This window comes from Stegodyphus dumicola, chromosome 6 (assembly GCF_044657685.1).
Source record: "Stegodyphus dumicola isolate Sdum_Otavi_A_Nest chromosome 6, ASM4465768v1".
In the NCBI taxonomy this organism is placed as follows: domain Eukaryota; kingdom Metazoa; phylum Arthropoda; class Arachnida; order Araneae; family Eresidae; genus Stegodyphus; species Stegodyphus dumicola.
In genome coordinates this window covers 217,883,902-217,908,707 of record NC_140773.1, presented here as the reverse complement: position 1 = coordinate 217,908,707, position 24,806 = coordinate 217,883,902, and the positions used below count along the sequence as shown (strand labels likewise).

The 24,806-nt window shown below is 32.1% G+C and overlaps 1 protein-coding gene across 5 annotated transcripts in view; it reads right to left on the bottom strand.

The window, feature by feature from the left end:
• LOC118184088 (uncharacterized) overlaps positions 1–21,422 on the bottom strand; it is a 72,749-nt gene extending 51,327 nt beyond the window's left edge. The window contains exon 1 of one of the 5 annotated variants that reach the window (XM_085819522.1): positions 21,305–21,422. The gene's annotated coding sequence lies outside the window, so the exon portion shown is untranslated. Of the gene's footprint in view, positions 1–1,008; positions 1,023–21,176 lie in introns of those variants that run through there. The other 4 variants (XM_085819524.1, XM_085819521.1, XM_085819520.1 and 1 more) reach the window with 4 other exon arrangements.
• Between the last annotated feature and the right edge of the window lie 3,384 nt (positions 21,423–24,806).

The following is a 24,806-nucleotide window of genomic DNA, read 5'->3' as shown; positions in this document are numbered from 1 at the left end:
GCTTTCATGGAATGAATTTTTTTTAAGGAACAATTAATGAAAATTCTTGTCGAGTAGGGGACAATAATAGTCAGTTGTTATATACCATATATATTGCTCCATGTGTAGTTAAAAATATGTTCATTTTATAAAATCATGAACTGGATTTCTTAAAATAAACATTTTTAAATATTATAATTATAAATTTTTAATGCAGTTCCTTTGTACTAGTGAAATTACTTTAACCTTCCAGCATGCACGCTTGGCAATTTTACATGAGCACGCGCGCATCGTATTCTTTACGACATCCGTTATTTTATTGTTTTTAACAAGAAACACAACAGAAATGAGTGAGTATTAATAATAAATGTGTTAAGAAATAAAATATTAAGCTTATTATTGCAAAATACAAATGATATCATGGTGCTACTTTGGTAGACAGTTGCACGGATTTTTGGCAATTTACGTTGGCACGGTTTTTACAATCGTCAGCCATCTTGAAAAATGCTGTTTTTACGTATTTTACGCATAGTAAAGTATTCAAAACTTTAAAAAATTAAATATTGTTAAAAGTAATGGATTAATTTTTTGTTGAAAATGTCATTTTCTAAGATGGCAGGCAAATGTAAAATAAATACATTTACTATGAGTATAAAATACTAAAGTAAGGTTATTATTACTTTCATAAAGCAAAGAAATAGAATAAAAACATCACTATAAAAACACTGTGCCAACGTTTAATCGGATTAAAATATTACTTAAATTGAATATCGAATTAAAAACATCATACCAACTTTTAAAAGAATTAAAATATTAATTAAATTGAATTTAAAACATCATACCAACATTTAAAACAATTAAAATATTACTGGAATTCAAATCCTTTAAAATAAGTTTTATAAGATATAATTATTTAACATTAAAACATGTGGGAATAAATATCTCGACAATTTTTTAAAACAGTGTATTAATTTTTTTAATAAAAATTGAAGTATACAATTATAAAGTAAAAGAAAAATATGTACTTACATTTTTTTGAGTATTTAACCTGTCAAATATGTATTGATAAGTACCACAAAAAAAAAATCAGAATCATTAATTAGATATCAATGAAAAAAATTTGAAAAATGTAATATAATTTTTTAAATGTAATCTAGGGAAAAATTTGAAAAATGTAATCTAAGGAATTCGCAGAGATGATAAAAAAAATTTTAAAATGGTGCGGTAATGCACAAATATTCAGTAACCAATCAGGGAGCTGATTACAGCTCGTTAATGCATAAATATTCTGTAACTAATCAGGGAGCTGATTGCATCATGAATAGAATTAAAATTATTTAAATAATCCTACATATTAAAATCATTTTTAAAAAAATTCAAAATTAAATTGTATTTTAATATTTAACAGCCATAAATAATGTTTAAAACATTAGATTAAATTTATAGATATTAAAACCAACTACTTTTAAAGTAAGGTGGCAACATTCATTACATCATCCACAACATAAAATATCATAAACAATAAAATTTCAAATAAAAATGCAAAATTTAATTTTTAATATTTAGAAGCCATAAATAATATTTAAAATATGGAATTTATGCATAATAAAATGGATTATTTTTTAGGAAATTTATTTCTTACTGGTTACAAAAACTTACTTTAAACTAACTATAATATTTTTATTTATTTCTAAAAAATAGAAATAAAAGAAAATAAGGAATGGTAATACTTGAAATAAAATAGAGTAGAGTAATACTTGAGAAACAGAATTTTAAATATATTTCTCAATGTTCGAAGTTCACATTGCATTCCACGAAATAATGTTAGTAATAGAATGACGTTTGCATGTGTATCTAAAGCATGTTTTGCATTTCACAGATGCTGATGATCTCTTTTCTTCTCTGACACATAAACCGATTGTTCCTCGTTTCGATGAGGACTGCTCAGGCACTTCATCATTAGGAGCAGTATAATTACGACTTAGAAATGTTGAAATACTGGAAGGTAATGTTTGGATTTTGGCACGGGAATGAAGATGCTTTTTCATAAGACTACGAGATAAATTCTTCAGGAAGATCCTTCGACATGGTGCTGTGTTAGCTGGCTTTGCAAGCATGTGCAAAACCTGGGCATTTATCTCAGCAATATTCAGAAGACTGAAAAAGATAGCACAAGGCCACCTCCTTGTGATTCTCGATACTGAATAGGTTGTACACAATTTATCGACGGTGTCCACTCCTCCTTTTGTAGCATTATAATGCATGATTATTTCAGGTTTATTTGTAGTTGTATTAATGCTGTCATTATCATGCATAGTAGAAAGAAAAATTACAGTTTTGTTTCTATGACAGATGTGGGAAACAAGGACTTTGGCTGGAAACTAAATACTGCTGTTCGCACTATAATAAGCCTCTTATTTGGCAAAAATTCCTGTGGCACTTCCCTCATATTTTTTTTCACTGTTCCAAAAAGTATCAGCTTCTTTTGCAGTAAATAATCTGCAAGTGGGATGCTTGTGTGTTAATTATCTGTTGTAATATTTATGCACGAGTTTTTCAGTGGAGAGACCAACCTTTTTACAACATCCATAAGACTGTTGGAAACAGCGTAACAACCATTAGGTTGTGGTCCACAATAAATTGAGGCTAGATGTATAAAATGTTTTTGAATCGCTCAAAGCATACACTTTTATCCCATATGGTTTACTAGGCATGTAACGATGTAATTTTCGATGGTTTACTAGGCATGTAGTGAATCCATTGACAGCAACCTCAAAAGGGATGCAGCATCTCATCAATAGTGACAAACTCGCCCAAAGTGTAGCAATAACTATATTTTTTTAGAAATGTTTCAAAGATATTCCGGATAGCTGCCAATTTGTCCGTTATTCATTTGTCCTGTCTTGTTGATTTATCACGGAATCGAAGACAACTTGTCAAAAATAAAAATCTCTTGTAGCTCATCACAGCTCTTGTTATTTCAATTCCAGTGCCATCACTTGAGAACAATTCTTTTACATTTACATGGTGTCCTTTTTCTATTCCTATCATATATAACAATTCAAAGTATGCCATCATTTCCACTCTTGAAATAACCGCGCAGTGTCTGTCTCTTGAGTATTTGCCTTTTAGCAAACTTATATATTTATTTGTACATTCCAAAATTTCATCAAGCATATTTATATCAATGATTTTCAAAAATGATCCTATTTCATCCTCTATATCCTTGGCATGGTGTTTTAGGCCTGGTAACGCTTTCACAATATTCTTCTTTTTTGTCTTTCAGCAGTTTGCATACTTATGTTTCACCACTTAAAAAATTTATCCTTACCAATATAGACCATATCTTCATCATTCCTTTTTTCTATATCGCTATTATCATCATCATCCGAAATATATTGTTCAGATTCACTGCCGATATTATTTATCTCTATATTTTCCTCACTCAAATAGCTATTGTTCTTCCATCTAAAGGTTTCATTCTTCCTTTTTTTCATCAGATAATTCGTGAAGAATGCGAGCAAAATCAGACGGTTGCACATATTTTTTTGCAATGGAAAACGATATAAAAATTACAGAGCCTAATGTAACAAAATAATACACAGAAATTAATAACATAAAATTAAAAAATATTTGACAAAAAATATTTTCCGAATTTTCACCCATGGCCCCACGCGTGTCGTAACTTTTACGAAAAAGCTAACAGGTAGCACAAAAGCTCAGGAAAAAAAAAGTCAAATGACTTCCTGTTAGCACATTCCATGATGTGGGAAAGGGTAGAAAGGAGGAATAGAAATGACCTTCAGAGGTCTCAGCTTCGATATGCAAAAAATGTGCATTAAAAACAGAATTTGTCGTAAATTTTGTGCATAACGCGTGCTGGAAGGTTAAAAACCAAAACTTTCATGAATTTTTTTATTAACAAACACAATGATTTGAAAGCTAGTAGTAGCAACATTATTCAGAATAAAACATTTTTATATCCAGTACAAACTGTATACAGTCAAAAGTCGTTAATTCGGACACCCATAATCCGGACCTCAGTGCTAAAAACTTTCTGCGCATGCGCCGCGTTGACACATGCACATAGGCAAGTGTGCATGTGTCTTTACGTGTGTGCGTAAGACCTCTACGACTGCGTATTTGCGTGTGATATGTTTTTGCGTGCGCGTTTAATGTATAACGGACGGTATAAACTAAAATTATCTAATTATCTATTTCAGTTAATGTTGATAATTGCATTGTTCCTTAATCTTCGATTTGGATACGGCTTATTATTTTTTGCAGACTGTAAGAGCAATTTAATAAAAGTAAACTTGAACTTTTGATTATGTCAAATAGAATTTCCGATGCTGGAGCTCCCAAAGGATCTACAAAATGAAAGTATGTTTCGATGTCCATCAAACAAAAAGTGGAATTGCTGCAAAAAATGGATAGAGACATGAAGAAGGTGACAGAGGGATTAGTGAAAATGAAAAAATTTCGATTGACAAGTTAGTCGGTATTCTTGGCACAGCAATTACGGGACTTGAACAGCGGAACTTTGTAACTGAACAAGAAATTATGTCTGTTTATAGAATTAAAGAGAAAGTATTATCACGTAAAAAGAAGCAACTTAAACAACTTACATTGAAAAAAAATGTTTAATAAAGTAAACAAATAAATATTAAGCTTTTTTTTTTTTTGTAAATTTTGATACCCTTTAGATCATAATTGTTCTTTATTTCATAAATTACGGTTTCATATTTTTAGTTTTATAATTTCTGCATGCCATCTTACGAGATTTAAACTGATGATCTATAATCCGGAAAAATCGATAATCCGGAATCGCCGAAGTCCCGACGAGTCCGGATTAACGACTTTTGACTGTATTAGAAATTCTAAAGATATGCTGTTTTTAAATATTTTGTGATTTTGCTATTGAATTGAATTTTATGTGGCAAAGAATATCATATTTAATTAATAAATTTAACACAAAAAATTTTAATAATAATAAAGACAAAAAAAAGTTTTGCAAGCCATCTCACTAAGAAAACTGAATACTGATACGATGAACTGAGAAAAGACTTTAAAAAAAAAATAGAAAAATGTATGCCAACACTTAACACTGCATTGGGAATTTTAGACATGTGCTGCTATGCTGCTTTTAAAATTTTTTTAATTTTGCTGTTGAACTGTATATGGTGCAAGTGGAAAGAAAATTATGCTTAATTATAAAGTTAAAAAGGTAAAAAGAAATGGGAGTGAGTGGAACAGCAGACTGATAGACTGTGAGCTCAGCAAGAGCAAAAAAAAAAAAAAAACTTTAACAAACCTTTTGGGTAGCCGTTAAAATCAGAAACCTTTAGGATTTTTTTAAAATTTTTATTTAATTTTCATTTAAATTAACTTATTACACATTTTTAGTGTCTTGTAATATACTAACAAAATATGATATTACATTTATATCTGTTTTTAGTTTGTAATTCATTAGGTTACATGAGGTCCTTGTGGACAAAATACATGTTGCGTGTATCTGAATATAGAGCTTAATAAGTTACTGAGTGCGATACTATATTTATACCAAAGGCTCATACAAAACTAGAACTTGCATAAATTACTAAAATTATACCAATAATCATCAAAATATCAATTATTTTTTCACTTACATTGTTAAGACACAATTTCATGGCATTCTGTTAATGAATATAGCATATTATGACTTTTCAATCAACAAAAAATAGTCACAGTAGTTTGGTACAGAACATTGTAGCATGATACAAAATCTCATAATTTTTACTTTCAATCCCAACTTAACACTTAATGCACTAAAACTGTTTTCATTGCAAAAATATTTATGTTGAATATACTTTATATGAGCCAACAAAATCCTCTTTATATAGTTAAATTTAATTTTATTTAAATATAATGAGCATTGATGAGCATTAAATTTTTTAAATAACAATAAATTTTTAATAAGCTATATTGGTAATGAATATAGCATCTCTCATATGCAAACATAGTATCTATTGCTTTCTTTTATTTATGTCTTAGATGGCATTAATAAAATGCTATTTTAAAACATGAAAATAAAAGCAAATAATTAAGAATACATAAATGAAAATAGTGTCTTAATTAATTAATTACCCATTAATTAATTAATTACCTTAATTAATTTAATTACCCATTAAGTTTTTGATTCCATTAAATTTCTTCCAATTCTGAAAAACAAAAGCAGAAGAGCACCTTTCAAGGGCCATTTTTATGAATCATTCAGCCATATACATTATGAATGTCATGTTCTAGTGAAATAATAGTCATCACTTTTATTAACTGATCTCCATATGCTTTTACAAGATAACGGGGAAGCATTTGCATTTTGGTAAAACACATGTTGTGTAGCTTCATAAAATAAAATATCAATAGTGTTCATACTCAATTGTGCGATAAAATAGCAGGGAAAATAAATGATAAAAATAACAATCAATTTTAGAAATGCTATCTAAAATTAAGCTAACTAAAATGGAAAAGCATATACTAAATCCATAGATTCCAACCTGTAGCAAAACTTGTCAGTAGTCAGTGCATCAATGAATTTTTACAATTTTGAAAATGTGCATGTAACACATATTTTTAATCAATAATTAACCATTAAATATATTTAACTTGAAATCCACGAATTTAAATAATTAAAATAATAATAAAATAATTGAATAATTTAAAATAATACTTCTTGTAACTTACATGAATATTAAATAGAAATTTTCATTTTATTACTCAAGCAGAAATATAACTAAACCAACTACGAGGGTAAGTTGAAAAATAAGTTTTACCTGTCGACTGTGGTCAGAGTTGTGTATGAAAGTCAAAAAATAGAATGAGACATTAAAAATATGACATATCTTTATTTTTCCACGTAGGTACCAAGTACATTGAGACATTTGTCATATTGCTTGATAAGCTTCAAAGAGCCCTCCAGGAAAAAAACAGGGCTTTGCATATGGAAGAAGCGTTGAATGGCTTGTTTCACTTCAGTATTGCTTCCAAAGCGCCTTCTCCCGAGATTTTTCTTCAAAGCCGGAAACAGATGGACGTCGCTTGGTGCAAGATCAGAACCGTATGGCGGATGGTGTAGGCGCTCCCAACCAAGAGTTGCAATATGGTTTTGCGTTGCCATCGCCGAATGTGGTCTGACATTGTCATCCAACAGCAGAACGCCAGATGTGAGAAGGCCAGGCCGCTTTTTTCGAATCGCCTCTTTCAATTTCGACAGGGTGTCACAGTAGTGCGTAGCATTGATGGTTCCAACCTCCAAAAAGTCCAGCAAGAAAACTCCTTGGGCGTCCCAGAAAACTGTGAGGAGCACTTTACCTGCAGAGGGAGTTGTCTTGAACTTCTTTCAGACAGGTGATGACGGATGTTTCCACTCCATAGATGCGACCTTCGATTCTGGCGTGAAATGGGGGACCCACATTTCATCCCCCGTCTCAATCCGAAACAGAAAGCCATTGCCATCTTCATGGTAACGCACGAGATGTTCCAGGCTGACCCCCATGTGTTGTTCCTTGTGTGTCGAGGTCAATTGTCGGAGCACTTATTGTGCTGACACTTTTCTGTATCGAAGAATGTCGTGGATGATGTTTTGAGCTCGCTCATGTGAGATTTCAAGTTCTTCCGCTACTTCATCGATGGTGATATGCAGGCTCGCTCTAATCATGTCATCCACCTTCCTGACATTTGCATCTGTAGTGGCCGTGCGCGTCCGTCCAGCTCTCGGTATGTCCTTCACTTGCTGACGTCCATTACTGAATGTGCGACACCATCTCCGCACCATTTGCTTCGACATCACACCTGGCCCATAGACTTCCACGAGGCAGTTATGAATTTCTGTTCCTGATACTCCACGTGCCCATTCATAGCGGATAACCGCTCTCACTTCCTCCTTTGACCACAAATTCAAAACGCACCTTCTCTCCATACCTACCAGGGCTCAAATGAGAAGCTGGTCTCCGCTTTGCGCAGGCAGCACTGCAACAGCGCCATCTGCTTGATTTGCAGCGACCTCTACCCAATGGTGTATCGGTGACTTGCGCGTTTCCCTGCTGTGTTGCCTTTCGCCCATAGCCGTTCAACGCTTCTCCCATATGCAAAGCCCTGATTTTTCCTGGAGAGCTTTTTGAAGCTTATCAAGCGATATGACAAATGTTTCAATATACTTGGTACCTATGTGGAAAAATAAAGGTATTTCATATCTTTAATGTCTCATTCTATTTTTTGACTTTCATACACAACTCTGAGCACAGTCAACAGGGGAAACTTATTTTTCAACTTACCTACATAATATAAACAGAATTGTGTACTTTTCCGTTTTGCTGCGCAGGCGATAAAGTCACAAATAATGGTACAACTGATGCCAAATGGAATATTCTCATTGGTACCTTTTATGCCTTATCTTCAAAACAAGTCACAGCCATTTCTTATCAGATTGTTTCTTTCAATACTGACATACAATTACATAGAATTTTTACCAGATAGTTCAGTTTCATGCATTAAGGCCCTTCACAGTAATTTAGTCAATTAGGATGCAATCACACCACTCACTCGAAGCTGAAAATATAGAAAAGGCAAAGTCAAGGGTTAAATTTATCAATTCTAATGAGAATGGATTAGCGAAGTACAGCACAGCAGTTTTACATAAGTTCCGAGTAAGCTATTCGTACAAATTGAAATAATTCTTGCATTTTAAACTTGCATTCCAAATTAAGATTTAACTTGAAATTAATGTAGATAATTACTTAGAGAATCAGACCTTTTTTAGCAAAGTTTACGTGAGATAAGATCGCTTGGGGTCACGTGATATGAACCAGCAAATCAGGATGTTGAACCATGAAAGTATACTAAATTCTTAAATTAATGACTTTGGTTGATCTTTAGATTATGGTAACATGGCGATTTTTGGCAAAAATTTGGCGACCAACTCTGCTACAGCAAACCTCTATTTTTTTTTTTTTCACCGTCATTTTGTATTCACGAAGTAGACATGTTTCTTTCCTTTTTATTTACTCAACACTTTTTCCAACAATCTACTAGCCGAATTACACTTATGCTAGAAATTTTATGTAACAAAACTGCTTAATCATGACAAATATTAACTGCAAAATTGGGAAAAAGTGCACAATCGCAAACTCCTTGCACGTTTTTCAGAATAGCACATACACATAAACCATTTACATGTCGACTTATTTTTACTTAAAAAAAAATCCCAGAATTGCACAAAAATGGCATCACACACATTCTTAACTTTATCCATTTACACTGCTATTTTCTCATAAATGACAAAAATTTGTACGAAAATGCAAAAAAAAATGCAAAAATGCAGGAAAATTTTCTGAATTTTTAAACTCTGTAAAAAGCACATCTATGAAATTACCTGATCGCGAAAAAGTATATACCCTTTCCAAGGATGAACATTTCCACGTATAAAATAAATAAAATATCCAAAAACTTTTACCTCTAAATTATCTACTATATTATGAACGTCACCAATGAATTTCTACCGCAAACATTAAAAATGGTTACAAATACTTAGTGTCAAATATTTAAATTATTTCCATGCACGTTTACTTCAACTGAAACGTATACCAAATTGCTACAAACATAAAATTCACAAAATAACTATCATTTAATTAAAATGTAACTAAACCATGTACACGTCGACTTATTTTTACTTAAAAAAACATCCCAGAATTGCACAAAAATGGCATTGTGCACACTCTTCACTATATCCATGTACACTGCTTTTTTCTCATAAATTAGAAAAATTTCACGAAAATGCATGAAAATACTCAACGTATACTACTCAAACGTATTTCAAAATACTACAAACACATAACTCACAAAATCACGATCATTAAATTAAAATATAATTAAATTAAAAAACACTACTTAAAATATAAATAAGCACATCATTAAATTAATAAAAATTAGATTACAATCCTAATTACTTTAAACTAAATCATTGCTAATAACAATTTTCCAATAATACCATATTAATTTATTTACTCCTTACATTTAGAACAATGCATAAAAATAATATCCTCAAATGATTAAAAATACTAACTTACCTAATCTTCTTCAGAATCTTCATTACGTGGCACGCACACTTCCCTACAGAAAGAGTTCCAATCGGCTGCAGTACTACTGCTAATTTCTAAATCCGAAATCCAGTAGTCAACTGGCAGTCTATTCAACACAGTAATAAGAAATTAATAAAATTTCACCCATACTCAAACTACTTTCAGCAAACCACGTACCCTTCCTTACACTCCGTTTCACAAAATACACATTCACCATTTTCACCAGATTTCTTGCACCGCCATTCAAATTTATCTGTAATATCCTTCCTTTCACACAATCTCAACTTATTATTATTATCAGATAAACGCATTAAAAATTTAGAATTAACTTTACATAGCGCCATGCAATCCGAAAATTAATTAACACTATTTCACACAACACACAATGAAGCTTAATTCAAAATAATATAGTACTACAGATATTTTTCCAAATTTTACCCCCTTTTCCGAGTAAAGAACTGTATTTCGTCCATTAATGTCACATGACATATCTCATGATTTCTCATTTCCCTCACACAAAATAATGCGTAATCGGAACTGAGTACTTCTCACATTATTACCAAAGTCCTAGGTAGTAACCTTTATCGTTTCCAAAATGTCACCAAACTACCTGTTACCATATTCCAAAGATCAGCCATGACTTTTTACAAAATTTTAAAAGATATTGAAATGTTTATACCTTCAAAATAAAAAATTCTTAGAACTAACATTTGTTAACATTTTTTATGTGTGTACTTGTATATGGTATTTGTTGCCAATAAAGTGTGCTTGGCAAGGTTTGCGCCGGCAAAAACAGAAAAGTACCCAAAATTGTAATATATCTAAGCATTGTTAGTTTCTTAACTGTTATATTATTCTTTAAAACTAACATTACATCTGAAGGTACATGCGTTGATATAATAATTGAAAACTTTATAGCTAAAATGCACGCACATTTTATTATTTATTATTCATCAAATTTTATTAGTCACATTAGAAAAAAAAAGAATCACTAATCATGTAAAAGCCAAAAACCAGATGACAAAATATCAACAGAACTCCCATCCCATCAATGACACTATCTTCAATGCATGTCCATTTCATCATCCTTAAAACACTGTTTATCCTTAAAAGCTATTGCGTTACACTAATATAATATATTACTGAAACAAAGGTGCTCTTCTGTTACCAGGACCAGATTCAGAAATGTATGCATACATGCACATGTGTATGCATGTATGTACATTTATAAGTACACATACATACACACGTACATACTTATATACATGCATACATGAACACAAACATTCATACGCACATGCAATTTCTGAATCTGGCACTGATAACAGAAGAGTACCAATATTTGAAACTGCAAATAATATTAGAGAAAATTAAAATCCATAATAATGTATTTTTATGAGATATTTTCGATTCTGATTTCTGTAGGGTAAATAAAAATAGTTTAACTTCTAGATAGATACAAGAAATATACAAATAACCATCAACAAAAATTCTTACAATCAATTTATAAATTACGAATGTAAAGCAGCATGCTTCACATGCTTAGCTCTAAATAAGACAATCTTATTCTATAAAACAGTTTTTCATTTCCCAGCATGTTAATTTTTTCAACAACAACAACTTAGTTTTCACACCTAAATTTTATCAACATACAGTTAATTTATTTTTATTTTTATTTATTTATTTTTTATAATAGAAAAATTCTTTCACAAGTTGTATTTAAAGAAGGTATTCTTTTTTGGGTAAGAAGGTATTCTTTTTTGGGTACTATTCGGTTTCGAGGTCCGTAAAAAATCACCAAACTATTGTTGATGCCAATGTTACCAAAAATAATTGCAGCAAGAAAGGAAGTATAATAGTAAATAACTATCTAAGATTGATGTTTTAATTTAGATGAAAGGTTAATTTCATATAATACTTTTTCATTATTATAATTTATGTAAAAATTGCTAAACATAACTGAATGGATGCCTGCATCGCTATTTCGCTACGGACTTATTGCTAAAGCATAATTTCATCTCGTTGATTGTTCAAAAGTAATTTTCTATAATGAATGATGCCTTTTCTTTGAAACTATTCTTGGTAAAGTGCAGAATTGCTCACTTATTTGTTTGCCGCTTTTTACAAGGGTAAAAACAATTGAATCTTTGTCAATTTTCTTTACTTTTTAAGTAAAAATAGGTCGATGTGTACATAGATAAAGGGTGTGTGCAGTGCCATTTTTGTGCAATTCTAGGGATTTTTTTTTTTTTTTTGAGTGAAAATAGGTCGATGTGCACATGGATACCAAGTATGTGGAATTCTTAAAAATGCGTCAAGCAGTGGGTGATTCTGCACTTTACCCAAAATTCTATTGCCGAATTTTCATCATGGGCAATTCCCAAATTGTTAAATCCATAGGATGTCAAGGATACTAGTGCAAAAATGGAATTGTGCACAGTCTTGACTTTATCCGTGTACACTGCTAAAGTCCTAGCTAGTAATCTTTATCGCCTTACCAAAATGTCGCCAAACTACCTGTTACCATATTCCAAAGATTAACCTCTGATGGCTCTAGGTACCGATGTTTTCTTACAGTGTAAAAAACATATATCCATACTTGCAAATTCTTCATTATTTAATATCTTTAAAAATAATACAGGGCAATAATATCTGGCAGTAACAATTTGAAAAGTGATATGCTATTTATAGTGAACCAACACAAAATCCCATTTCACCACTTAATAGCACCTTTTGGGTTAATAACAATAACATTTTTGGTACAACTTTAATATGCGCCCTAATTTCACCAAATGTGGCGATATGTGTTCTGCGCTGGTTTTTGGCACGATTGCATGTTCTATGGCAACCCTGTTGACGTTGAAAAATCTTTCGCTGGAGCTCGTTGATTCGCCTCTGTGTCGAGAAGATGGGAGGGAAAGATAAAATGGTAGTTGTTGAATTGAAGTTCGGCAAAAGGAAATATCATCGTGGCTATCCTGTTAAGAGGTAGTGGGTATTTGAAAGTGTGTAAAGAGGGTCTGGGAGATTATTTTTAATGGCAGTGCATGATAGAAGTAGGGATTTGTGATTTTATTTATTTGGGAACCATAGTATAAATTTTCTGGATAGTGTGTCTGGCTGTCTTGTAAATATGATAGTGATTACATGGCGGCATGTTAAAGGCGGTATGAAATTTATATTTCTGCTATTCGAAAATGCATTAATTCATGGTAAGTGCATTTTATTTTATCCTTGTTCTTATTTTGTAGAATGTTATGTTCATTGGTTCTTTAGTATGAATTTCTGTTGTTATTGTTGTTTTTTTAAATTATTTGAAATTTATTTTAGTTTATTTGTTGTTTAGTGTCTAGACTGTGCAATTCGTAGATGTTTTTTAAAGTTGAAACAGAATGCTGTGTACGTGGTATTATTTGAAATTTATTGTTATGTTATTTTATTAAAGCGAGGAGTGCGTAGATCGTAGATTCCTTCCTTGCCTAAATTGCGCAATTCGTAGAATTTTTTTTAAGTTTAAACAGGATGCTGTGTACATGGTATTCTTTGAAATTTATTGTTGTTATGTTAATTTATTAAAGCGAGGTGTGCGTAGTTTGTAGATTCGTTCGTTGCCTACATTGTGCCATGCGTAGATGGATTCTTGTCAAATATTTTTGGTTAGAAACTTTACGTTTTTGCTATCTAAATTTTTTGTTTTTGTTTCGGATTTTTAGCTAAATTGTATGTTCAAAACGTAGTTTTTGCATGTGCGAAAACCGCGTTTTTGGAGACATTTTAGGCTAAAAGTTCAAAAGGTAGACAAAAAATTTAGATAGTAATATGGCAGCCTGAAGTTTCTCGACAAAAATATTTGGCACGAAATTTGGCAACTTGAGGGCGCATATCAGAGTAGTTCCACATTTTTGTTTGATTACAAAGTTGCAATAATGAACATGCTCTTCATTGAAAAAAAATTGCGGCTGATCTTTGGAATATGGTAACAGGTAGTTTGGCGACATTTTGGAGGCGATAAAGGTTACTACCTAGGACTTTGGGAATAATGTGAGAAGTTTTCAGTTCCGATTACGCATTTTTTTGTGTGAGGGAAATGAGATATGTCATGTGACATTAATGGACGAATCAGTTCTTTAATCGGAAAAGGGGGTATATTGTAAAAATATCTGCTGTACTTTATAGGAGTAGTTTCATTCTATGTTCTGTTAAGCAGTGTTGTTTAATATTTGGATCCCATGGCCGTATATAAAGTAAATCCGAAATTTTTATTACGTTTATGTGTAATTGAAAAGAATTGCTTAATTACGGATAAGTATGAATGTCCAATACATGGGAATGAAATGAGATTGTGTGAAAGGAAGAATATTACAGATAGTTTGAATGGCGGTGCAAGAAACGTGGTGAAAATTCACATTTTGTGATCCGCCATGAACTCAAGATTCTGTAGAAGATTAGGTAAATTAGTATTTTTAATTATTTCAGGATATTATTTTTATGCATTGTTCTAAATGTAAGGAGTGAATAAATTAATATTTCATTCCCATGTATATTATTGGAAAATTGGGTTGATCTTTACAATATGGTAACTGGTAGTTTGGCGACATTTTGGAGGCGATAAATGTTACTACCTGTGACTTTGGTAATAATGTGAGCAGTACTCAGTTCCGATTACGCATTATTTTGCGTGAGGGAAATGAGAGATCATGGGATATGTCATGTGATATTAATGGACAAATTACGGTTCTTTAATCGGAAAAGGGGGGAAATCGGGAAAAAATCTGGAAATTTCGTATTTGGCTTTATTCTGTGTTGTGTGAAACAGTGTTCGTGAATTTTTGGATCCCATGGCTGTAACTAAAGTGAATTCGAAATGGGTATTTATGTATGTACTAATTTAATGTATGTGCTCATTTATATTTTAAAAAGTGTTTTTGAATTTAATTATATTTTAATTAAATGATAGTTATTTTGTGAATTTTATGTTTGTAGGAATTTGGTACACGTTTAAGTTGAAGTAAACGTGCATGGAAATAATTTAAATATTTGATACTAAGTATTTGTAATGCTTGCGGTATGAATTCGTTGGTGACGTGTATAATGTAATAGACGATTTAGAGGTAAAAGTTTTTGGATATTTTATTTATTTTATATGTGGAAATGTTCATATTTGGAAAGGGTAAATACTTTCTCGCGATCAGGTAATTTCATATATGTTCTTTTTACCGGGTTTAAAGATTGAGAAAATTGTCATGCATTTCCGTGAAATTTTTCTAATTTATGAGAAAAAAGCAGTGTACATGGATATAGTGAAGAGTGTGCGCAATGCCATTTTTGTGCAATTCTGGGATGTTTTTTTTAAGTAAAAATAAGTCGGCATGTACATGGTTTATGTGTATGTGTTATTTTGAAAAACGCGTAAAGAGTATGGTATTGTGCACTTTTTCCCAATTTTGCAGTGAATATTTGTCATGATTAAGCAGTTTTGTTTGATAAAATTTCTAGCATAAGTGTAATTCGGCTAGTAGATTGTTGGAAGAAGCGTTCAGTAGATAAAAAGAAAAGAAACATGTCTTTACTTCGTGAAGACAAAATGGCAGCGGGAAAAAAAATAGAGGGTTGCTGTAGGAGAGTTGGTCGCCAAATTTTCGCAAAAAAAAACGCCAAGTTACCATAATGTAAAGATCAACCGAAAATTGTTATTAGCACTGATTTAGTTTAAAGTAATTAGGATCGTAAGCTAACTTTTATTAATTTAATGTATGTGCTTATTTATATTTAAGGTAGTGTTTTTTAATTTAATTATATTTTAATTTAATGATCGTGATTTTGAGAGTTATACGTTTGTAGTATTTTGGAATACGTTTGAGTAGAAGTAAATGTGCATGGAAAGAATTTAAGTATTTGACACTAAGTATTTGTAATCATTTTTAATGTTTTGTTATAAATTCGTTGGTGACGTTTATAATAGATAATTTAGAGGTAAAAGTTTTTCGATATTTTATTTGGTACTTTTCCGTTTCGCCGGCGCAAATCTCGCCAAGCAGACTTTATTGGCGTCAATATACAGTATACACATAAAAAATATTTAAAAAAATGTTAGTTTTAAGAATTCTTTTTTTAAAGGCATAAACATTTTAATATCGCTTAAAATTTTATAAAAAACCAATAAATAAAGACAATAAATTTGTAAAAAGACATTAATTTAAGAATTTACTACGCTTTCATGGTTCATATCACATGACCCGAAGCGATCTCTTCTCACGTAAACTACTCTCTACAAAAATCTAATGCTCTCAGTAATTATCTACATTAATTTCAAGTTAAATCTTAATTTGGAACACAAGTTTAAATGCAAGAAATATTTCAATTCGTACGAATAGCTTACTCAGAAATTATGTAAAACTGCAGTACTTTACTTCGCTAATGCATTCTCATTAGAATTGATGAACCCTTAACTTTGCCTTTTCTATATTTTCGCCTTCGGGTGAGCAGTGTGATTGCATCCTAATTGACTTGATTACCTCAAATGGTCTTAAGGTATAAAATTAAACTGTCTGGTAAAAAATCTATGTAATTTTATGCCAGTATTAAAAGAAACAACCAATCTGATAAGAAATGGCTGCGATTTGTTTTGGAAATGAGGCGTAAAAGGTTACCAGCGAGAATATTCCGTTTGGCATCGGTTGCACCATTATTAGCGACTTTATCGCTTGCGCCGGTAAAACGGAAAAGTACCTTTTATTTATTTTATACGTGCAAATGTCCATCTTTGGAAAGGGTATATGCTTTTTCGCGATCAGGTAATTTCATGTAAGTCCTTTTTACAGAATTTAAAGATTCACAAAATTTTCATGCATTTTCATGAAATTTTTCTAACTTATGAGAAAAAAGCAGTGTACATGGATATAGTGAAGAGTATGCGCAATGCCATTTTTTGCAATTCTGGGATGTTTTTTTAAGTAAAAATAAGTTGACGTGTACATGGTTTAGTGATATTTTAATTAAATGATAGTTATTTTGTGAATTCTATGTTTGTAGGAATTTGGTATACGTTTCAGTTGAAGTAAACGTGTATGGAAATAATTTAAATATTTGACACTAAGTATTTGTAACTATTTTTAATGTTTGCATATAAATTTGTTACTGACATTTATAATATAATAGATAATTTAGAGGTAAAAGCTTTTGGATATTTTATTTATTTTATACGTGGAAATGTTCATTCTTGGAAAGGGTATATACTTTTTCGCGATCAGGTAATTTCATATATGTGCTTTTTAACGAGTTTAAAGATTAAGAAAATTTTCCTGCGTTTTCGTGCAAATTTTTGTAATTTATGAGAAAATAGCAGTGTAGATGGATAAAGTTAAAAGTTAAATGCCATTTTTGTGCAATTCTGGGATTTTTTTTTAAGTAAAAATAAGTCGACGTGTAAATGGTTAGTGTGTATGTGCTATTCTGTAAAACGCGCAAGGAGTTTGTGATTGTGCACTTTTTCCCGATTTTGGAGTTAATATTTGTCATGATTAAGCAGTTTTGTTACACAAAATTTCTAGCATAAGTGTAATTCGGCTAGTAGATTGTTGGAAAAAATGTTGAGTAAATAAAAAGAAAAGAAACATGTCTTTACTTCGTGAAGACAAAATGGCGGTGGGAGAAAAAAAAATAGAGGGTTGCTGTAGCAGAGTTGGTCGCCAAATTTTCACCAAAAAATCGCCAAGTTACCATAATCCAAAGATCAACCAAAGTGGCAATATAATTTCAAAGAGAAATGGATATGATATGTTTGGCAACGCCTTGTATTATCGCGAAGTTGTTTTATTTATCGCCAAGTTGTTGTTTCATTTATGGTAACCCGAGTAGTTAAATGTTCCGTAAATATACTTTTACAGGTTGATCTTTACATTATGGTAACTTGGCGATTTTTTGGCGAAAATTTGGCCACCAACTCTCCTACAGCAACCGTCTATTTTTTTTTCCCCGCCGCCATTTTGTCTTCAAGAAGTAAAGACAGGTTTCTTTTCTTTTTATCTACTGAACACTTCTTCCAACAATCTACTAGCCAAATTACACTTACGGTAGAAATTTTATCAAACAAAACTGCTTAATCATGACAAATATTCACTGCAAAATTGGGAAAAAGTGCACAATACCATACTCCTTACGCGTTTTTCAAAATAACACATACACATAAACCATGTACACGCCGACTTATTTTTACTTAAAAAAACATCCCAGAATTGCACAAAAATGGCATCGCGCACACTCTTCACTATATCCATGTACACTGCTTTTTTCTCATAAATTAGAAAAATTTCACGAAAATACATGACAATTTTCTCAATCTTTAAACCTGGTAAAAAGAACATATATGAAATTACCTGATCGCGAAAAAGTATTTACCCTTTCCAAATATGAACATTTCCACATATAAATAAATAAAATATCCAAAAACTTTTACCTCTAAATCATCTATTTCATTATACACGTCACCAACGAATTCATACCGCAAGCATTACAAATACTTAGTATCAAATATTTAAATTATTTCCATGCACGTTTACTTCAACTTAAACGTATACCAAATTCCTACAAACATAAAATTCACAAAATAACTATCATTTAATTAAAATATCACTAAAACATGTACACGTCGACTTATTTTTACTTAAAAAAAATCCCAGAATTGCACAAAAATGGCATTGCGCACACTCTTCACCATATCTATGTACACTGCTTTTTTCTCATAAATTAGAAAAATTTCACGAAAATGCATGACAATTTTCTGAATTTTTAAACCCGTTAAAAAGAACATATATGAAATTACCTAATAACGAAAAAGTATATACCCTTTCCAAATATGAACATTTCCACGTATAAAATAGATAAAATATCCAAAAACTTTTACCTCTAAATTATTTATTATATTATACACGTCACCAACGAATTCATACCGCAAACATTCCAAATACTTAGTGTCAAATATTTTAATTATTTCCATGCACGTTTACTTCAACTAAAACGTATACCAAATTCCTACAAACATAAAATTCACAAAATAACTATCATTTAATTTAAATATAATTAAATTCAAAAACACTACTTAAAATATAAATGAGCACATACATTAAATTAATACATACATAAATACCCATTTCGAATTCACTTTATTTACGGCCATGGGATCCAAAAATTCACGAACACTGTTTCACACAACACAGAATAAAGCCAAATACAAAATTTCCAGATTTTTTCCCGATTTCCCCCCTTTTCCGATTAAAGAACCGTAATTCGTCCATTAATATCGCATGATCTCTCATTTCCCCTAACACAAAATAATGCGTCATCGGAACTGAGTACTGCTCACATTATTACCAAAGTCCCAGGTAGTAAACTTTATCGCCTCCAAAATGTCGCCAAACTACCAGTTACCATATTGTAAAGATCAACCCTTTTACCTAGAATTGGGTGCTCCTTTGACTTTTTAAGTAAAAATACATTGATGTGCACATGAACAAATTCAATGGAGTATGCAGTGGCAAGTTTGTACAATTCTCAGATGTTGATAGGTTGACGTGTACATGGATAAAGTCAAGGGAGTGTGCAATGCCTAGCCGAAAAATTGCACAATCTCGGTATATACGTACCGGTAAAAAAATACCAAGGGGTGCCCGTAAATATACTTTTACAAAATTTAATTAATACAAAAACTAAAATTTTTTAAATTATAAAATATTACAGGAATTATATAAAATAACAAGTAAACTAACGCAGCATATTTAATGCTAGAAGTTGCAAAACATTATTTTCTTTTCATCAATTGACAGTATGTTTCTAAGCTATTATACAACATATGCTCTTGAGATAATTTTCAAAAGTTTTTTTATGGGATATCACTAAGATTCTCTTAATCATTTTTCCATTTAAGCAGACTGCCTTAAATTCAAAATATGCAATACAATCAAAGATCTTGTGGTAGAGATATTTTTTGTTGAGATGAAAGCTCAGCACTATTAAGTCGCCATAGTGACTTTACATTTTCTATATACTGTTAGGAATTTCACAGGTTTCCTATCAAAGCCCTGTAAATGAAATCCCAAAAACCATTTATTGTTATTACATGTTTTATGGTGAAATGAAATTTTTTGTACCTTATTTTCTCCTTCCAACCACAGGTCCAAAATTGCTTTTAATACTTTATTGTTGCGCTCTTCAATTTTTTTTTTTTTTTGTAACTTTTTTCATATTATATGTTTAGCAAAAAGCAGTAATTTTTCTTAATGCAATTTGTGATATTTATTTTTGCTATTAATCCTTCATATTTTTTTTTTTTTTTTTTGGTTTAACACAAAATTAATTAATTTATTTCAAGAGAACAAGTAGCGCACACAAGCTTGCCATACCTAACTACTGAACAAATGCGACATATAAATAAAAAACTTCAACCTGTTATTATTTTGCCTGTAACATGCACATGCTCTGAAATGCTAATCATCTGCATATCTCTGCATGTTCTACCTTTCGGATATACTTCAGTCTTGTTGTATACACTTTTATACTAAAATTATGATTTTGAATATAATTTAAATCAAAATGTGTTGTTATATGTTAATAAAAATAACTTTCATGAATTTTAGAAATAACTTAATTTATCAATTTATCTACTCAATAAAATGTAATTCATGATTTAAAAAAATTATATTTCATAAATTAAAGGCATGATTATAAAGTTATGCTATCAAATGATGTTTTGTCAAGCAGAAGTGTTGAAATCCGTTTAAGTTCTCTTTTTCGATAATTATAATATATTGAACCAGAATATAATCAAAGTACACTACGTCCATCGATTTAAATAGACCAACACCACCTATGTAAATAACTACATAAGTATCTTTACAATGAAAGTAATGAAAAAATTTTAAATAGCAAAAAAAGCTTAATGTAATAAATTTAATACTGGAGGTTTAAAATCGCATAACTAAATAGTATTTCTGATATTTCGCAAGTAACAGTTGGTGAACATTACACTTAGATGATTTAAGCAAAACATGAAAAGGTATCCGCTTAATAAAAATACTGTTACTTAACATCAATTTCATCAACATGGTCTATCTTTGAAACGTGAACTATAAACGTACCGTAGCACAATTCACTTTTATCACTGCTAATTCTGCGTATATTATATGCAGATCTATTAGACTATGAACATTACTAACGTTTTAACGAAATTATAAAATTTCTCGGAGCTAGGAAATAATATCCGCAAAACACCGGTCACTTCACACAACAATCAAAACAACTGTCGAATGACTAATACGCGAACTTCCAACATCATACTTTTGACGTCACATAACGATTACGTGAATCATTTTTATTGGCCGCTAATCCAACAGACCTTACCAGCAGCTTCGAAACAATTTGGATATTTACCCAAAATCATGTAATAAGAATAGAAAATTCGCAAAGTTTCTCGGAGAGAAAATTTAAAATGTCCTGAAATAAACTCTAAGAATAATCTCTACTTATAATTGGCTTATACCAATGCCTAATGCAGTGAGAATTTGAGTTAGATTCACATATAAAATTTAGAATCTCCTGGTTACATCTAAATCCGTATTCTCGCAAGGTCTGTGACTTGATTACATGTTGAATGAAGGAACGGGATCGAAGTTCCCTTTGCTCCGCATGAGTTACAAAGTATGTATTAAACATTCATCAGTTGATTAGCAAGAACGCATTAAAGAAAACAGCTGAGCAGGTGAGAAAATACCCTAAGGGAGCCTGATTCAAAATTTGTGGTATTCACACTAAGGCAATATCACAGAAAGAACTCGAAATGGATCAGAGACGTGGACTTGAAGTCTTCAAAAGTAAAAGGGTAACAGGAGAACTAAATGATCAAAGTGTTGGCAGGATAAAGGGAAGCTTGGATTAATGGAGCTTGGAATGCACCTCCTCCCTCATGCACAAATCAAGATCGTTACAGTTGTGAAAATTACCTTTTTAATGTCTGTAGGGCTGGGCAAGTCTGTTTCGGAACCTGAAATGCACCGCCTCCCTCATGCAGAAATCAAGATGATTGTCCTAACAATCATGAAAAATAACCTTCATAATGTGTTTAATAATAAAATGAAAGACACTTACTATGCTAACTTCAACCGAGGTGTTTGCTTTTTCATCCCTTGATGGTTTTGGTGCTAAAAAATACAAAATTGACCCCCTTTCTCTATACCTTTCCTTCGCACCTAAGCTTGATTTTCCTCCCATCGGGGCAGAAAGACTTAGCGAGTGCAAAACAAGACATCTGTCTACTTTTTGCCTGTCTGTTTTGGTGCTAACAAATGCTAGATAAAACGTCTGGCATTTTTCCCCTCATTTCTTATTTTTTTAGCATGGTATTTATTAAAATCTACTATAAAAATGCGGGGTGTTGTTCGGAGAACAGGTTCGACACCAAACGATTCATTATAGTAGCTCAGACTAGAGCTTATAAGAGCCTTAGCTCAGACAATGGTTGTCATCCGATGGGAGACAGCCCTGGTGTTTTTCCCTTCCTAAGGGATTTTTTAATAGCAAATAGGGAAGCGTATTTACAAAATACCGTCCGCTTTCCTGTTTGCTTAGAATAAACAGCATTAATTTAAAAATAGCGCATAATTGAATATAATGAAGTATAATTATTGATAATTTAAGAAAAAATATGTGCCAGGTACCTGTTAATATTTATTTAATGCTTATTATGGTATTTATTTTTTGTTATAATTCCCTGTACCCGTCAATGTTCAAAAATGGTTACTTCCTGTATTGCAAGTAATCTATTAACATTTTCTTGTATACCCTCATTGATACCTAAATTACTGTATTTATAGAGTACGAAGAGTAAAATCGTAGTTTGTGATACGACTCTGGCACAATTTTGAAAATTGTCGTTAAGATCAAAATGACACTTTTGAAGCCATCCAATAAATTGCCAGTCGCGAAATCCCGTGTATACGATATACTAGGATCAGACCGCCAGAAGTTTAAAATCTTCTTTCTTGACATACTTAAAAAATAATAATAATAATAATTTAAACTTCAGTTAGCGAATATCGATTACTTAACAAAGTCCAAAAAGCGGACGCCAAATGAAAAATGGAATCCAAAAATTGAGTTTTCTGCAATCTATTTACATTTGAGTTCTAGGTTTTACAAAGGCTTCAATAAAGAAACACTGTACAGTCGGTCACAAAAGTATTCGAACACCGGTACCCTATCAGAAAATGACAAGATGGCGTTTTTTTTTCTCTTTCTCTCTGTGTGTCGTGTTATTCCATCCTAGGTTTTCTTCTCCCCCCCATCTTGGAAAAAACTGGAAAAAATTGGTTACGATCTCTTTTTGAATGGGGAGATGCCATTTTGAGCAAAAGCTGACGACCCTATCTTGGAGAATGAACATGACCGCTCTACACACCCTTTTACTCTCTCTCTCTCTTTGAATTGGGAAGCCATTTTGGGAAAAAGCAGACGACCCTATCTTGGAGAATGGAAATGAACGCCTCTCCCTCTCTCTTTGAAATGGGAAGCCATTTTGGGACCCTCTATTCTTGGGGAGGGAGAAAACTGAAGTCTGCATTTCGCTGTCTCTGAATACGGAAAGCCCTTTTGGGAAAAGCGGACCCTCTTCTTTTGATCTTGGAGAACTGGAAATGAACGCTCTACACGATCTCTCTTTGAATTCAGAAGGTATTTTGGGACCTTCTAATGTTGGAAAACTGAAATGAACGCTCTACACCTTCTCTCTCTCTGAAATGGGTAGCCATTTGAAAACTCCCTAACTTTGGAAAAAAACAGAAATGAACGCTCTACACCATCTCTCTTTGAAAATGGGGGGGGGGTGTCATTTTGAGACCTCCCTCCCCTAAACTTGGAAAAAAAAACTGAAATGAACGCTGTACACTTTCTCTCTTTGGACATCGGTAGCCCTTTGGGGACCCTCTCCTCTTGGTAGAAAAAAAAGAACTGAAGTGAAGGCTCTACACAATCTCTCTTGGAATGGGATCCATATTTCGGGAAACGTGGATCACCTCATGCTGGAAAACTGAAGTGAACCACCAAGATTGGACTCTATATAATATTTTTTTTTAATTGACATCATGACCCTCCTCCCATTTGTTATTAAAAAAAATTTTTTTTGTTTTGGTTTTTATCCCATTTCCGATGTGATTTCAGAAATGCAATTCCATAACAGTTCAATTTCATTCGAGGTTAAATCATCTAAACAGTCTTTGACCCACCCATCCGTATGATTATTTTCTTCTCCTTCCTGTTGCACCAAATTTGGTAAGTCCATATAATCATTCCATACGGGAAGGGCTGGATCCTCACAAGGCTGTCTTGAAACACTTGGAGTCCCTTTGGGATGAGTGGAGGGATCTAGGATGTCTGGACCCGGCTGCAATTCCACCTCCATGATTTCTGGACCCGTTGGAACTTGTTTACCCGGCTGAAATTCTACCTCTACGATTTCTGGACCCGTTGGAACTTGTGAACCCGGCTGTGATTCTGCCTCCATGATTTCTGGACCTGTGGGAACTTGTGGACCCGGCTGACATTCTACCTCTACGATGTCGGGACTTTTTGAAGCTTGTGGACCCGTCTGACATTCTACCTCTACGATGTCGGGACAGGTTGGAGGAGAAGAAGAAGAAGAAGAGGATACTAGAAGAGGTTCTGTCT